Genomic DNA, 15865 nt, shown 5'->3' with positions numbered 1-15865 from the left:
CTATGCATTTGTAATTCAAAAAAACGACTCATTACATGGGCCCCAATATTCCTCTCCATAGCACCTAAGCATTTAGGGCAGCCATGGAAATGAGGCAGGAGGGGGTGATCTCAGGCCTTCCACCTCATTTTTCTCCAAAGGGCACCCAAAAAGCTGGTGTCGATCTTGTGCCTGGAACACTCTCATATAGAAGGATATGAAGGAGCCAGGCAAGAAGACAAGGGAGGCAAGAAAAGGTAAGTACTACCTTCCAGCCTCCAGGCATCTTCAGATCTGCATTGTAGGCCTTTTGTGTGCTATTCTCCGCCAGCAGCCAGAGGGCCCCAAGGCCTGCGGCCAGTCCCGCAGCTGCAGGCCTCTCAAGCCTCTAGCTAAGCTTGTGTTCTTACTCCTGTTTCCCAGTGCAAGGCTCTACCAGAGGGCAATGAATTGCAAAGACTGTCATGTTTTGGACCTGTTATCTCTCAATTCCACACTGGGCAGTGCACTTACCAACCAAGAAATCAGGATTTTTATTGCAGGGTGGGGGCAACAAAGTATCTCAAGGAGAAATAAATTTATCTGAATTGTTACATAATTCTAAATGTTATAAAGAGAGCTATAGAGGATAAAGGTTCATAAGAAATTGAATTAATTTATTAATTTGCTCTAATTCTTACAAGTGATCGATAATGCTTAAGTTCTAGAATTCCCTCCCTAAACCTCTCCGCTTCTCTACCTCTCCCTCCTCCTTTAAGACGCCCCTTAAAACCTCTCACCTATCCTAATAGCTCCTTATGTGGCTCGGTGTCAACTTTTATTTGATAATGCTCCTGTGAAGCGCGTGGGACATTTTATTACATTAAAGGCGCTATATAAATGTAAGTAGTTGTTGTTGAATGATGCTGATTACTGTGTACTATTTATGCACTGCTGAATCAACGCCTGTCATAGGACAGATTGTAAGTAATCAGAGGGATTGGAGGTAAAAATATCAAATTGCTTTTGCTGAGATGTGATCTATATTTTGGTGATTGAAGTGGTACTCCAGTCTGGAATACCACACAGCTGCATTGTATACATTGTCTGTTTATAAATAGAAATAACAGACAAAGAGGTACAGCTTTGATAGCCGTTTGCCAAACTAAAGAGGAATAAAATGCTTTCTTTGGAGCTCGAGACTGCAGACACCCGACTGACTGTCTGTTTTTAGCTTACTACGATAAGGAAGTGGTTTCATGGGGCCGGGGAAAATCATTTTTCAGTAATGGTTATGTCTGAAGTTACGAACATATGAACATACGAATTAAGAGCTATAGTAAGCCATTCGGCCCCTCAAGCCTGCTCTGCCATTTGATAAGATCGTGGCTGATCTGATTGCGACCTCAACCCTACTTTCCCGTGAGAGGTTTTAAGGGGCGTCTTAAAGGAGGAGGGAGAGGTAGAGAAGCGGAGAGGTTTAGGGAGGGAATTCTAGAACTTTGACTCCCTTGTTAATCAGGATCTATCTAACTCAGCCTTAAAAATATTCAATGATGCTGCCTCCACCGCTCTCTGGGGAAAGCAGTTCCACAGACTCATGACCCTCAGAGAAAAAAATTCTCCTCATCTCCGTCTTAAATGGGAGACTCCTTATTTTTAAACTGTGGCCCCTAGTTCTAGTCTCTTCCACAAGGGGAACATCCCCTCAGCATCTATCCCTTCTAGTCCCCTCCGGATCTTATGTGTTTCAATAAGATCACCTCTTTCTTCTAAACTCCAGTGTATACAGGCCCAACTTGTCCAACCTTTCCTCATAGGATAACCCTCCCATCCCAGGAATCAGTTGAGTGAACCTTCTCTGAACCGCCTCTAAAGCAACTATGTCCTGGGCAGTTATGGACAGAAGTGACGCATTAGGATAATGTCAGAAAGAAAATGACAAAATGTGACAGCCTGTGCATCTCACTGCTCACTTACTCATCTCCTGTTACAGCTGAGGGTTTAGCTCTTGTTAAAAGAGAAAGTGCAAAAAAAGGTGTCGGAAGTGTATTTATCTGAATTTCTACATAATCATAAATGTTAAAATGGGAGCGGCAGAGGATATTGAAAGGGATGTCATTGGATAGAGAAGTCATTGTGTCAAGTAATGGCAATGAATGATTCACAAACATCATGGAGTTTAGTCAATTGTGTAGGCTATGCTCATGGCTGTATTCAATGATATACCTTTGAACATCGTGTCAATTTGACCAGTGTGGTATAAAATATAAGGATGCCAGATATTTAATTTCATTTTATTTCTGTATCAATGTTATCTTATGTGAAATTACTGTAAACACAGAATTTAGTTAAAATATTTTTTTAAAACTTGGGAATGAAACCAGACTATTTGTTCCATCAAAACCTTCCACAAACCATGCACAATCTGGATTTCCCCTCTGGCTCAGTTGGCAAAAGGACTGACTGGTAAAGGAGTGAGTCATTCAGACATGGACGTTCCATGGATCAGTCTCTGGTATTTGCTGAGCTAGCTCATCCTTGCCAGGGCAGGTTCTTACTATCCTTGGGATACAGAGGAGAAACATTAACCAGCATTCCTGATCATTATACAGTGACCCATACTGGAAACTGTAACTGTGTGGACATCAGATGAGAACAGAATTAAGTTCAGCTGTGATGTCTTCCATGAGTAAGCAAGCTGCCTACACTCACCACCTAGCTTCACACATGAAGAATGGCCACTTGAGTGGGGTACTATTGGATGGCAAGAGTCCCAGAAACATATCCAATAACCTATCCGGACGAGAACAGTTAAAATCGACCCCCATGTAGTTGGCACTTACAGCACTAGCCAACTCTCAATTGGCCCTGAGCTGCCTTCACTGAGGCCGTCCTTCTCCCTATTCCAGAGAGAAACTCCCTCCTGTCCCCAACCTTCTGTACAAGCACTTCCACATCTGCATCAGCAAATCTGGGTCACAGTGCCCTGCAGCAGACATCAAGGAGCAGGTGCAAACTGGGTGCAGGGAACGATCCCTGCGGCAGAACAGGTAATCCTGAGCCTCAGGCCTCTTTTAAATTAGACCGGCGAGCTGCGGACATCTGCTATGTTTCCCCAGGCAGTTTGCCATCAATTTTTGACCGCTGTGATGCCAACAGTGGCCCTCAGGTAGGTCCTGGGAGCGGGAGGGGAGGTGATTGGGAGGAGGCTGAGCGGGGGCTGGCAATTGTCTTCGGAACTCCTGTGGAGCCAGAAGAAGCATTCCTGCTCGTCCTGGCACCATATTGAGGTAAGAATTTTTTTTTTTAAGAAACATACCTATTTTTGTTGCAGCCTCCCCGAGGTTTACAGAATAGATGGAGGCCATTTTGCCTATTGTGTCTGTGCCAGCTCTTTGTCAAAGCAATCGAAATCTAATTCCAAGGCCCTGCTCGCTCCCACCTTCCTCTGCTTCAAATATTTATCCAAATTTTACTTAAAAGGTGGAATCATCTATGCCTCAACAACCTCCTGTGGCAAAGCATTTGATGCTCCAAAAATCCTTTGTGTAATGAAATTTCTCCTAACCTTTCTCCTCACTTTTTAGTGATAATTTTGAATTGATGACCCCTCATCACTAACTCCCCAACCAAAGGAAACAGTCTTTCCCTATTCACTCTATCAAAACTCTTCATAAATTAAAAAACCTCTATTAAATCTCCTCTTAGTCTTCTCTGCTCCATTAGAAACAGTCCTACTATCTTATGTCTTTCCTCATAACTAGTTTCCCATCCAGTGCATCATCCTGTTGAATCTACACTGTACACTCTCTGCAGCTTTAATGTCCTTTTTATAAAGGGACGTACAAAACTACACGCAGTACTCAAACTGTGGTGCAACCAATATTTTGAACAAATTTCTTATTATTTCTTTACTCTTCTACTTTGCGTAGAAACTGGCTGCAGGAGGGAAGCGGGAGAAGGGAAAGGAAGGGCTCCAGTCGGGGCTCCCGACCTTGAATCTCCCTCTGACCATTTGTCCAGCAGCTCCTGACACCGACCGTTCCTAGGCTGAGATCTAGGGGAATCAACGGATGTCGAGATCAGGCGGGAAAGTGGGGTTGATGTCGAAGATCAGCCATGATCTGATTGAATGGCAGAGCAGGCTCGAGGGGCTGTATGGCCTACTCCTGCTCCTGTTTCTTATGTTCTTATGTGTTCCTATGCTGTTGCCCTTTTTTATGGCTTTATGAATACAGAGAGGAAACAGTATTTCCTCCCAATTTGTTTTCAGAAAGAACTTTATCCAGGCAATAATACATGAACAAACAAAATTGATGCTAATGATATCCACTGATCATTTTAGTTGGCTATTCCTATCCCAATAAACTTCTGCAGCAGATCTCTTAGGAAGAAATTATGTCCCTACTTCTGAGAATTCAGCTTTGATACTCATGATACAAAATGAACTTTCCGTAATGCAAAGTAGCTTTGTCCATGAATAGGACTCACCATAACAGTGCTGGCATTTGTCTTTGAAGTAGCCGTATGCACAAATAGTAGCCAGTTCAGAAAATCTTCCGGTTGCCCATCAGAAACAATATAATTATTTTGCTCCATTCTGAAATCACAAAATGATAATAGGAACTAAATGTATATTTGATCGTTATGGCTTTGAATGAAGTCAAGAGGAGGCTTCCCCCAACGATGGCCCAGCAACTTTATTTTGTGAGTAGCTTAGCACACTGACCAGGAAGATCCCAGGTATGTTCCCTGGTATGTACTGTGAGAGCTGATCTCAGCCAGGGCAACAGATGGGGTGGGGTGGAGGTGGGGGGGGGGGGGGGGCGGGGGTACAATTATTCTCAATATCAACAACAACTTGCATTTATATAGCGCTTTTAACGTAGGCACCTTTAACATCCCAAGGTGCTTCACAGGAGCATTGTCAAACAAAATTTGACACCGAGCCACATAAGGAGATATTAGGACAGGTGAGGAGCTTGGTCAAAGCTTGGTTTAAGGAGCATCTTAAAGGAGGAGAGAGAGGTGGAGTGGCGGAGAGGTTTGAGAGGGAATTCCAGAGCTTAGGGCCTAGGCAGCTGAAGCAATGGCTGCTAATGGTGGAGCAATTAAAATCGGGGATACGCAAGAAGCCAGAATTGGAGGAGTACAGAGATCTTGCAGGGATGGAGGAGGTCACAGAGGTAGGGAGGGGCGAGGCCAAGGAGGGATTTGAAAACAAGGATGAGAATTTTAAAATCGAGGCGTTCCCGGACTGGGAGCCAATGTACGTCAGCGAGCACAGGGGGGATGAGTGAATGGGCCTTGGTGCAAGTTAGGATATGGGCAGCAGAGTTTTGGATGAGCTCAAGTTTATGGAGAATGGAAGATGGGAGGCCAGCCAATAAGCTCATCTCAGGGTCAAATAGGACACCAAGGTTGTGAACGGTCTGGTTCAGCCTCAGACAGTGGCCTTAGGTTAAAGAGGGAAAAATTAACCGTTGTTGTATGTGCTCACATATAGACATTGTGTGAGGTCAGCATTGGGCTTGGCTGTGACCTCCAATCATTGATTAGCCTGTCAACATTCACTGTTCAGCTAAAACATTAATAAAGGTCATTGGGGCAGGTAGCTAAAGCCAACCAGTGCAAATGGAACTGTACCACAGCAAGGAGATAACACCTTCAGGCAGAGAGGAGGGGGAAAATAATGACAGAAAAAAAATAAAAGCATCAGGAACATTCTGTCCAGAATGTTGTTTTGTGTATTTTATCCAATGGACCACGAGGGCTAGCCTGTACAGGATCAAATATCCTGAGCTATTTTGAGACAAAGACTCATTAAGCTACTCATTAAACTACTCATTAGATAGATTTATGACAGGTACTCAGATAAATCACTGGTATATTTCAAACTAGCCTAGATAACACAATGATGTAAGCCTGGTGCCATGTGCTCTCCATGCCACTCTGAGCAGAATTTACATTGATTGATGTCTGCTTCCAGCAAATTAGTAATTTTTTCTGCTTCCAGTAAGTTATTAGTTTTTTAAATCACTAGATAATTTGTTAATGGAACCTTTTTAATTGAAACATTTTGATAATCCATCACAAATTTACATAAACTCTTTTGTAATTTTTCTTTCAAATGATGGACTAACAATGTGTCAAAATCATAAAGAAACGACTCTAAATGCCCCTCCAAAGGTTTAGAGGGAAAATGCACCACGGAGGCTTCAGGTTCAATTCCTGTCCTATGCTGAGTTAGTTGATCTCAGATGGTGGGGACACTGTATTTGGTCACTGCTGCATCTATGAACCTGGGGTCTGTCTCTCTGTTCTCCTACAGATCTTCCAGACATTCTTTCTACTCTGAACTTTGTTTTCTGCAGCAAAAATGATGATGACGATGATGATGCTGCTTTCCTTTTAAATCCTACAGCAACACATTGGTTCCGATTTCAACTCGGGACGCAAATCGAGCAGGTGGAAAGCGGGGGGTCGGGCGAGCGGAAAGCCCCCATGGCATCACCAGCGTGAGGCCAGGTCGATTTTCACTCTTGGGCCTCATTTCAATATGATTGACAGACTGTCCTCCTGATCGCACTGGGAATCTGGCAGCCCACCCACTTTATGCATGCAATTTCTGGCAGGTCTCCAGAGGCCTATTTAAAGCGAGACTGAATCTCTCAAAGTGAGGCTGCATTCCCTGCTTTGAACTTTCGTTTTAACAGTGCTGGACACAATTCTAGTACAGTCTCTACCGCTTACAGCGGGCGCGTTCACGCGAATGCGATTTGCCCGATACACTTAATGGCCGGTATAACGTATTAATAAAATTAAAAATTAAACCAAAAAGGGCTGCTGATCTCATTGATGACCCAGTGAATCCATTGATAGCTGGATGAGATAGTTTGTCCGCAAAACAATAAAAGTTTTTTGTAAATGCCTGCGAAGACAATATACAAGAAAACAATGGGCCATGATTTTTTGTCAAAATAATGGTGAGGTTAATGGAGTCGCTGTTATTTATGCTGGGTCTCAGACTGCACTCCTAATTTTCGCAGGACCTCTACCCACCCCAAACACTGTCACCCACATTAGAGGAAGCAAAGCTGGGTGAAGGTATTCCCATGTCGGGCCTGGCCTGGGAATTCAACAGTGGACCAGTACTCTGAGTGAGAAAAGGCATACAGATCGACTGGCTGACGGAATTGAACCCACGTGGAGGTCCAGGGTGGCCACTTGGCCTGAACCCTCTTGAGATATTTACAGTCCCTTCATAAAGGCAGTCGCTGGGGCTGCACTTGACCTTAGCTGAACCATTGCTGTTGGCAGGCCCATAAGCAGCTTGCCAATGCTGTATTTCCCATCCCACTTCAGGTGGACAACCAAAATACTCCTATAGTGGCACAGGTCTTTGTCAATAATCCTTAAATTGAGGAACCTCCCCATGATCTCACTTACACTTAAAAGGGTCAGTGGGGGAAGATTTCTGGAAATGCCACAACTATGCCTCCTCCCTCATTCCAGTGACCTAGGGGGATTCCTGCTGCTACCCCAAGGACTACTACCACTCTTTTCTTGGTAATCCCTGGAGTTGATGAAGACAACGTCGGCAATGGGGAAAACTGAGTGGCAGGTCCTGCCTCCCGCCAGCATTTACATGCATGGCAGAGAAGGGATGGGCAGTGGAGATGGGGGAAGGAAAATTAAGATCAAGGCAGGGAGGCGGTGATGGGCCTCACCGTCACTTTCCCATCCAATCACAGCATCCAACTGTCTTTCGGAGGATTTCAGACTTTGAGCCTACACTACTCTACCCAGGTTACCATTCCAAATATTAATCACTCGTTCTGTGAAGAAGAGTTTCCTGACGTCAGTCATGAATTTGCCTTTTAACAATCTGTACCCATTTCAACCTTATCCTGCAATTATGGTTTAACAACAACTTGCATTTATATAGTGCCTTTAATGTAGTAAAACGTCCCAAAGCGCTTAAGTTGACATAATGTTTGAATTAATCTTAAGTGCCTCTCTAAGATCCCTTCTCACTTGCCTCCTTTCAAATCTGAAGATCCAAAGATTTTCTAATCTTTCCTCATAGCTCAGCCATCCTACAATATAGATCAAACTCATGGCCCTTCTTTGCACTAATTCCAAGGCTTTGATGTTTCCTTTGGTTTTGGTGACCAAAATTAAATCCAGTATTCAAGGTGCGGCCTGTACAAAGCCACTGTCCTGTGCCACTGGTGGTTCCTCTTACATAACCAATGCACGCTGGAGAATTGCAGGCTCACTACCTGTGGTTATCCATCCAAGACAATGGACAGATTATTCCAGGCAGCACAAATGCAACTTTCTGATACATGCTGGCTGCATATGATGGTGGGCCTCACAACATTTACCCAGTACTCTACAGATTTGTTAATACAGCGCAGCATTGTTTGGTTTGTTGATTGTTGCTCTGCAATGACTGAATGTGGTAATTACTGAATCCACTATCACTCCCAGATCTGTCAGCCACCACATTAGCTAGTTTGCTGTATTCATTAGATGAGTATATTCCCCATTTTTTTCCAGTGTGTGACACTTTACCCTTATCTGCATTGCATTTCATCTCCCATTGTTCTGCCAACTTGCGAATGTTGCCCAAGTCTTTCTGGAACTCCTTGGCTGCTTCAAGCTCCCCCTCCCTTAGTTTAGTATCTTTTGCAAATTTGACCAATTTGTATTGTTTTTCTGAATTCAGGTCATTTATATAACTTAGGAATAGTAGGGGTCCCAGCATTAACCCCTGGGCACTCCACTCAGTACATCGCCCTGGCCTTTGAAGCACCTCCTGCAGTAACACCATCAAAGGAAGTAATGTTGGCCACATGTCTCCACTGTGCCACGATAAACAATTAGTCCACTTTTGTGCCACCTTCACAACTTCTCTTTTTATGGTAAGCTGCAGCCTTTCAAGAGCTGCTGCCTTCTGGATTTTGCACTCTCTAGACAAGCGTACTACTACAGGTCAAGCTCTCTGGGCAAGGTTTTCCTGTACCTGTAGTCTATTCAAATGGGGGAGGGACTCCCAAAGTAAAACTCAGCATGACACACCCCTGAGCAACTGGTGCACAACCCCACTTTTGCCTCTTTTGCAAAATTGGGGCTTTGGACTCAGCAATTACCACATATTAAATCAGAAAGAAGGAGAAAAGGACAAGAACACAATGCAAGTAGCTAGTCAGGCTGCCATGTCTATTAGCAGAGGTATTGACAGCTTGATTAATGCTTTTTTGCAGCCACGAAGTATGTACTGAACCCAAACAGTATTAATTCACAATGCTTCATATTTCATCACCTGTCTACAGAATCCTTATAAAATTGGATTTCTAAAGCATCCAACTAATGCATTATCAGCTCTAAGTTGCAATCTTCAAAGCAGGAGGGACACCTGCTGTTCAGAACATTCACTAATAACCTTGACGAAGTTGCCACAAGTATTGCCTAAGTCTGCAGAAGACATAAAGATGCCCAGGTAAATGGGTTATTCCAAAAAGATAAATATTGTTCAAGAAGACCTACTTATAAACTGGGAAGATGAATGGGAAACAGCATTTAATGTTAAGAAATGTAAGATAACGGTAATAAAAATAAGTGCCAGAAATTTCCTTTGGATTTCTCCCGGTCCGCTGTCATAACCTTGGCGGAAGTTTGGCAGAAGCCCTGTTTCTGTGTGTAAACGGGCTTTCCACCAAAGGTATGGTGGTGGAGTAGGAGAAGCCCCAAAGAAATTCCCGGCCAAAGTATCTAATCATAAAATGAAAAGTTTGCCTTTTTTTCTTTAATTTTCTTCTCTCTCTTGAAGATGATGACTTGTGTTCCTTTTGCACTCGGTATTTTACCAAAGTGGATTCTTTTTATATATGTTATGGATATAATTTGCCTGCTGGGCAGTAGCACAAGTCTAGTTTCCACATGACGAGGGTTGAGAACCTTTGCCCAGGGCATATGTTAACACACTTCCACTCTTCTTGCAGGAGAAGCTGACACACAACAGAAGGGAGACAAGCTGCACAGAGCCGGCCCTTGCACTCTGCAAATGCTCATCGCTATGGAAAAGGCTGACATTGACGTCATAGGAAGATGCACAGCGGTCAGAATTGAAGATGACAAAGCTGGAGGCACGGCACTGCAGGGTTTCTTGGCAGCTTCCCTTTTTCTCCTAAATTCTTTCAGTCACACACTCACTAACCTCCTTAACATGACAACCTGGTGTGGGCTGTCACTGGTCTGCTAGCACTTGCCTTTGCAATTACATTGCATGTCCCTCTCCCCTTTTTCTAGGTCAATCAGAAGACTCAGATACTAGTTCCAGACAGACTGACAGTAAAAATCCTAATGACGATGCACCATTATTCGCTCTTACCCTGCCAAGTACCGGCACAGAAATCAGCATCCCATGTGACTTAGATAATAAGTTTGAAGGAATGGACTGGGGCTTCACTGAGCAGGAATGGGTGGAGGTCAAGGAAAGAGTCAACCAAAGGGGTAGCACACATCCTAGTTCTGCTGAAGAGGACAGAGATGCAGACTTGAGGGGCCTTCTAAATAAAAGGATGATTTTTGTGCACCATCACTTGCAGAATGCATTGGAATACCTTCCAGGGAGCCTCCAAAACATGTAGTAGACATGGTGGAGTCTACTACCCATTAGTGTGGGGTTCTCACGCATGGTATCGATGCTCTGCAGTCACCTCGATGACCACCACAGCTGAGCAACCCCCACAGGAGCCTGTAACACTAATATTAGCACCACTCAGGAATACTCATTTTCCTGCAGTCCATGGACTTAACCAATTCCTCTGACTTGGACAGGCTGGGAAAATAAGTGGATAGAGACTTAAAACGGATCAATGATCTCCTGTAGTCTACTCTCCCACAGATCAGTGGGAGCACTGAGCAACAGCCCAGTAGCAGGGGCAGTCATGCAATCGGAACTGAACATGATGCCAGCTCATGATGACAACACTTCTGTAACCTTGTGACCTCTGAACCAATGCTTGCCTTGATGCCAGAATGCCATGGCAGATGCCAAGTTGTTGCCATCTACACTGGCCTAAGGTTCTAGAGGTCACTGACTATAAGCATCTCGTGAGCCTTGAATGATTCCAACAAGAGGGAATCTAACCATCTCCCCTTGACATTCAACAGCATTACCATTCGCCGATTCCCCCACCTTCAACATCCTGGGGGTCACCATTGACCAGAAACTTAACTGGACCAGCCACATAAATACTGTGGCTACAAGAGCAGGTCAGAGGCTGGGTGTTCTGCGGCAAGTGACTCACCTCCTGACTCCCCATAGCATTTTCACCATCTACAAGGCACAAGTCAGGAGTGTGATGGAATACTCTCCACTTGCCTGGATGAGTGCAGCTCCAACAACACTGAAGAAGCTCGACACCATCCAGGACAAAGCAGCCCGCTTGATTGGCACCCCATCCACCACCTTAAACATTCACTCCCTTCACCACCGGCGCACTGTGGCTGCAGTGTGCCATCCACAGGATGCACTGCAGCAACTCGCCAAGGCTTCTTCAACAGCACCTCCCAAACCCACGACCTCTACCACCTAGAAGGACAAGGGCAGCAGGCACATGGGAACAACACCACCTGCACATTCCCCTCCAAGTCACACACCATCCCGAATTGGAAATATATCGCTGCTCCTTCATCGTCGCTGGGTCAAAATTCTGGAACTCCCTACCTAACAGCACTGTGGGAGAACCTTCACCACACAGTTCAAGGCGGCGGCTCACCACCACCTTCTCAAGGGCAATTAGGCTTGGGCAATAAATGCTGGCCTTGCCAGCGACGCCCACATCCCATGAACGAATAAAAAAAAAAAATCACCTTCCTCCTCCCATGTTGCTGGGAAGCACCTTGTAGAAGTGCTACACTAGGTAAAAAGTATGTCAGACAAGCACTAGGGTGAACACAATAGTCTGTAGGCCTGTCAGCCAGCAAAACCACAGTACAAAGAATGTTCCTGTAGTAGCCGGTGAGCTTGCAATGGTACCATGAAGACCAATTTTGGTATTTGGGCAGATGCTGCTTATTGTAGTGTGGAAGGTCTTGGACAGATATTGGCCCTGAATGTTAATAGATGAGAGCATGTATTGTTGTGTGTTGGTTTTCTTCAATGAGCTGCTGCTGAACAGTTCTAGCTGCAGACAACTTTTGGACCCCTACCGCTTCCTCACCACGCTCTGTTATCAGTGTCAGCTCTCTCCTCCTGCTGAAGGTCCTTGTCCAATGGTGGCTCTATTTGTTGTCCCCATTGCAGATAGTGTTGCCAGCTCTCCAGGATTGCCCTGGAAGAGCGAGGATTTGTAGATTAATCTCCTGAGCATTGCTTTGAAGAGCCCAGGAGAAAAGTCATAGGGGCATTATTTTTTTTGAGCACTTTTGTTCATTAATTATAGAAAAATTTCAGATGAGGAAAAAAGGTTGTTTGACTGGGTGGGGCTTTTTGGAGGTGCGAAGTCATGTGATGAAACCTCCAGGAATACATGCAACCAAAGTTGGCAATCCTAATTTCAGAGGAGGGTTATGCAGCATAGAGCAAACCACAATCATATAGAAAACTTTTTCTGGGCTGTATTGCAGGAAACCACCAGACCTGTCCTGGCATCTGATTCGTTGTTTGAGAATTGTAATGGTTTGCTCCATGAGGACTCTAGTTGAACCATGGATCTGATTATAATGGAGTACAGCCGCTAAGCTTGGGTTCACAAGAGGAGTCATAAGCCAGGTTTGCAGGGAGTAGGCCTCGTCTCCAAGCCGCTAGTCTTTACCTTGATGTGCCAGAGCAAACTGTGGGTGGATGGATTATTCACACATCATGACAGCTGCCAGGAAATTGGGCACCATATAGCTTTATTCCTTTAATTTTCCCAACTTTAGAAAAGCTGAAAATAGCTTTTAAATATTTGTCAGGCTTTCCAAAGGATGTATGCAGGGAAAGAAGTGGCAGGCCAAAAGAGAAAACAAATCCAATGCAGATCAAAGGCACAAAACAAAGTCAGTGGGCAAGTGGCGGAGTGGCACAACACTCAACCTCCTGTCTGATGACTGGTGAAGTAGACGTGCTACTGTTTGAGGTTGGTTTGTTGGTGAGGAGAGTTTGCTCTGTTTGCCACTCCAAGACACCTTCCTCACAAGAGGGCCATGCATCATGTCTGGCAGGAGTTGGTGGCCAGGCCCAAAACTGTATACATCATCTGTTTCAACTGGGAACAGGTCCAGGAGATGAAAGCACACTTTAAGGAACCTAGCACAGTAAGATTACTCAAAAGTACCATTTACCAGATAGATGGCCCAAGATTGCATGCCACAAAATGAAGCCTGTCAGCATGCCCAGGCCAAGAGCTCAGAAAACCTTGCAGTTCTTTCATTGCAAGTCATGCATACACATACTTTAGCAGTGCACACATTCAAGCTGCAATTTGAAAACCTTGCCACACATATATCTTCCAAAGACTTCATACTCAAACCATTGTAACAGAAATATGGTCATTTACTAACATTCAGTGTGGGTTTCAGGTTGAGCATATAGCATTAGTGATCCCCTGTACATTGGGAAATGCATCAGTGAAGTTACATTGGGCAGTCATTTTGTGCTATTCAGTAAGAAAGGAATTGAAAGACTGGGCTATGCTAACTGATGCATCAGTCACCTGTTTGATACATGTATGTAAATGAGATTACAGTGCCAGCAGAGACTGAGCCACAGGCATGACAGTTGAGAGCAGTGGTGAATTTGCAACCATTGGCAGTGTCATCCCTGCGTTGCATTTTAGCTACAGTTGTCCTTACGGCAGATGATAAAGCACTGCAACTGGTTCTTTGCTGACCCAGAGCGAGGTGAGACAGTTGTTCTCAGTCATTAGCAGATAAGTGTGCCAAGATCTGCAGATAGAGGGTAAAATTTACACACACATAGTCCTGATGTGGAGCTACACCTGTCAGGAACATAGATCAAGAATAATGGGCCAGAAATTGCTCCCAAAATAATGGAGAGCTCAACAGCACTCTCCGTTGTTAGTGGCGAAATGGAGGAGCAAGTTCCAGCGTTCGCACATGCGCAGTGAAACGTGGAAATCTGGAACTTGCTCTTAGTGGTTCGCCAGCGATATGACAGTTTCAAATTAAAGGGACACCGTACACTGCAGAGTCCAGCACGTGAGTGCAAAAGACAAGGCTGAAGCGTTTGCAACCATCTTCAGCCAGAAGTGCCGAGTGGATGATCCATCTCGGCCTACTCCCGATATCCCCACCATCACAGAAGCCAGTCTTCAGCCAATTCGATTCACTCCACGTGATATCAAGAAATGGCTGAGTGCACTGGATACAGCAAAGGCTATGGGCCCCAACATCCCAGCTGTAGTGCTGAAGACTTGTGCTCCAGAACTAGCTGCGCCTCTAGCCAAGCTGTTCCAGTACAGCTACAAAACTGGCATCTACCCGACAATGTGGAAAATTGCCCAGGTATGTCCTATCCATGAAAAGCAGGACAAATCCAATCCGGCCAATTACCGCCCCATCAGCCTACTCTCAATCATCAGCAAAGTGATGGAAGGTGTCGTCGACAGTGCTATCAAACGGCACTTACTCACCAATAACCTGCTCACCGAAGCTCAGTTTGGGTTCCGCCAGGACCACTCGGCTCCAGACCTCATTACAGCCTTGGTCCAAACATGGACAAAAGAGCTGAATTCCAGAGGTGAGGTGAGAGTGACTGCCCTTGACATCAAAGCAGCATTTGACCGAGTGTGGCACCAAGGAGCCCTAGTAAAATTGAAGTCAATGGGAATCAGGGGGAAAACTCTCCAGTGGCTGGAGTCATACCTAGGAAGATGGTAGTGGTTGTTGGAGGCCAATCATCTCAGCCCCAGGACATTGCTGCAGGAGTTCCTCAGGGCAGTGTCCTAGGCCCAACCATCTTCAGCTACTTCATCAATGACTTTCCCTCCATCATAAGGTCAGAAATGGGGATGTTCGCTGATGATTGCACAGTGTTCAGTTCCATTCGCAACCCCTCAAATAATGAAGCAGTCCGAGCCCGCATGCAGCAAGACCTGGACAACATCCAGGCTTGGGCTGACAAGTGGAAAATAACATTCGCGCCAGATAAGTGCCAGGCAATAACCATCTCCAACAAGAGAGTGTCTAACCACCTCCCCTTGACATTCAACGGCATTACCATCCCCGAATCCCCCACCATCAACATCCTGGGGGTCACCATTGACCAGAAACTTAACTTGTCCAGCCATATAAATACTGTGGCTACGAGAGCAGGTCAGAGGCTGGGTATTCTGTGGCGAGTGACTCACCTCCTGACTCCCCAAAGCCTTTCCACCATCTACAAGGCACAAGTCAGGAGTGTGATGGAATACTCTCCACTTGCTTGGATGAGTGCAGCTCCAACAACACTCAAGAAGCTCGACACCATCCAAGATAAAGCAGCCCGCTTGATTGGCAACCCATCCACCACCCTAAACATTCACTCCCTTCACCACCGGCACACAGTGGCTGCAGTGTGTACCATCCACAGGATGCACTGCAGCAACTCGCCAAGGCTTCTTCGAAAGCACCTCCCAAACCCGCGACCTCTACCACCTAGAAGGACAAGAGCAGCAGGCACATGGGAACAACACCACCTGCACATTCCCCTCCAAGTCATACACCATCCCGACTTGGGAATAAATCGCCGTTCCTTCATCGTCGCTGGGTCAAAATCCTGGAACTCCCTTCCTAACAGCACTGTGGGAGAACCGTCACCACACGGACTGCAGCGGCTCAAGAAGGCGGCTCACCACCACCTTCTCAAGGGCAATTAGGGATGGGCAATAAATGCCGGCCTCGCCAG

Source organism: Heptranchias perlo, chromosome 3, assembly GCF_035084215.1.
Source record: "Heptranchias perlo isolate sHepPer1 chromosome 3, sHepPer1.hap1, whole genome shotgun sequence".
NCBI lineage: Eukaryota > Metazoa > Chordata > Chondrichthyes > Hexanchiformes > Hexanchidae > Heptranchias > Heptranchias perlo.
Note: the sequence above shows the minus strand (reverse complement) of the source record.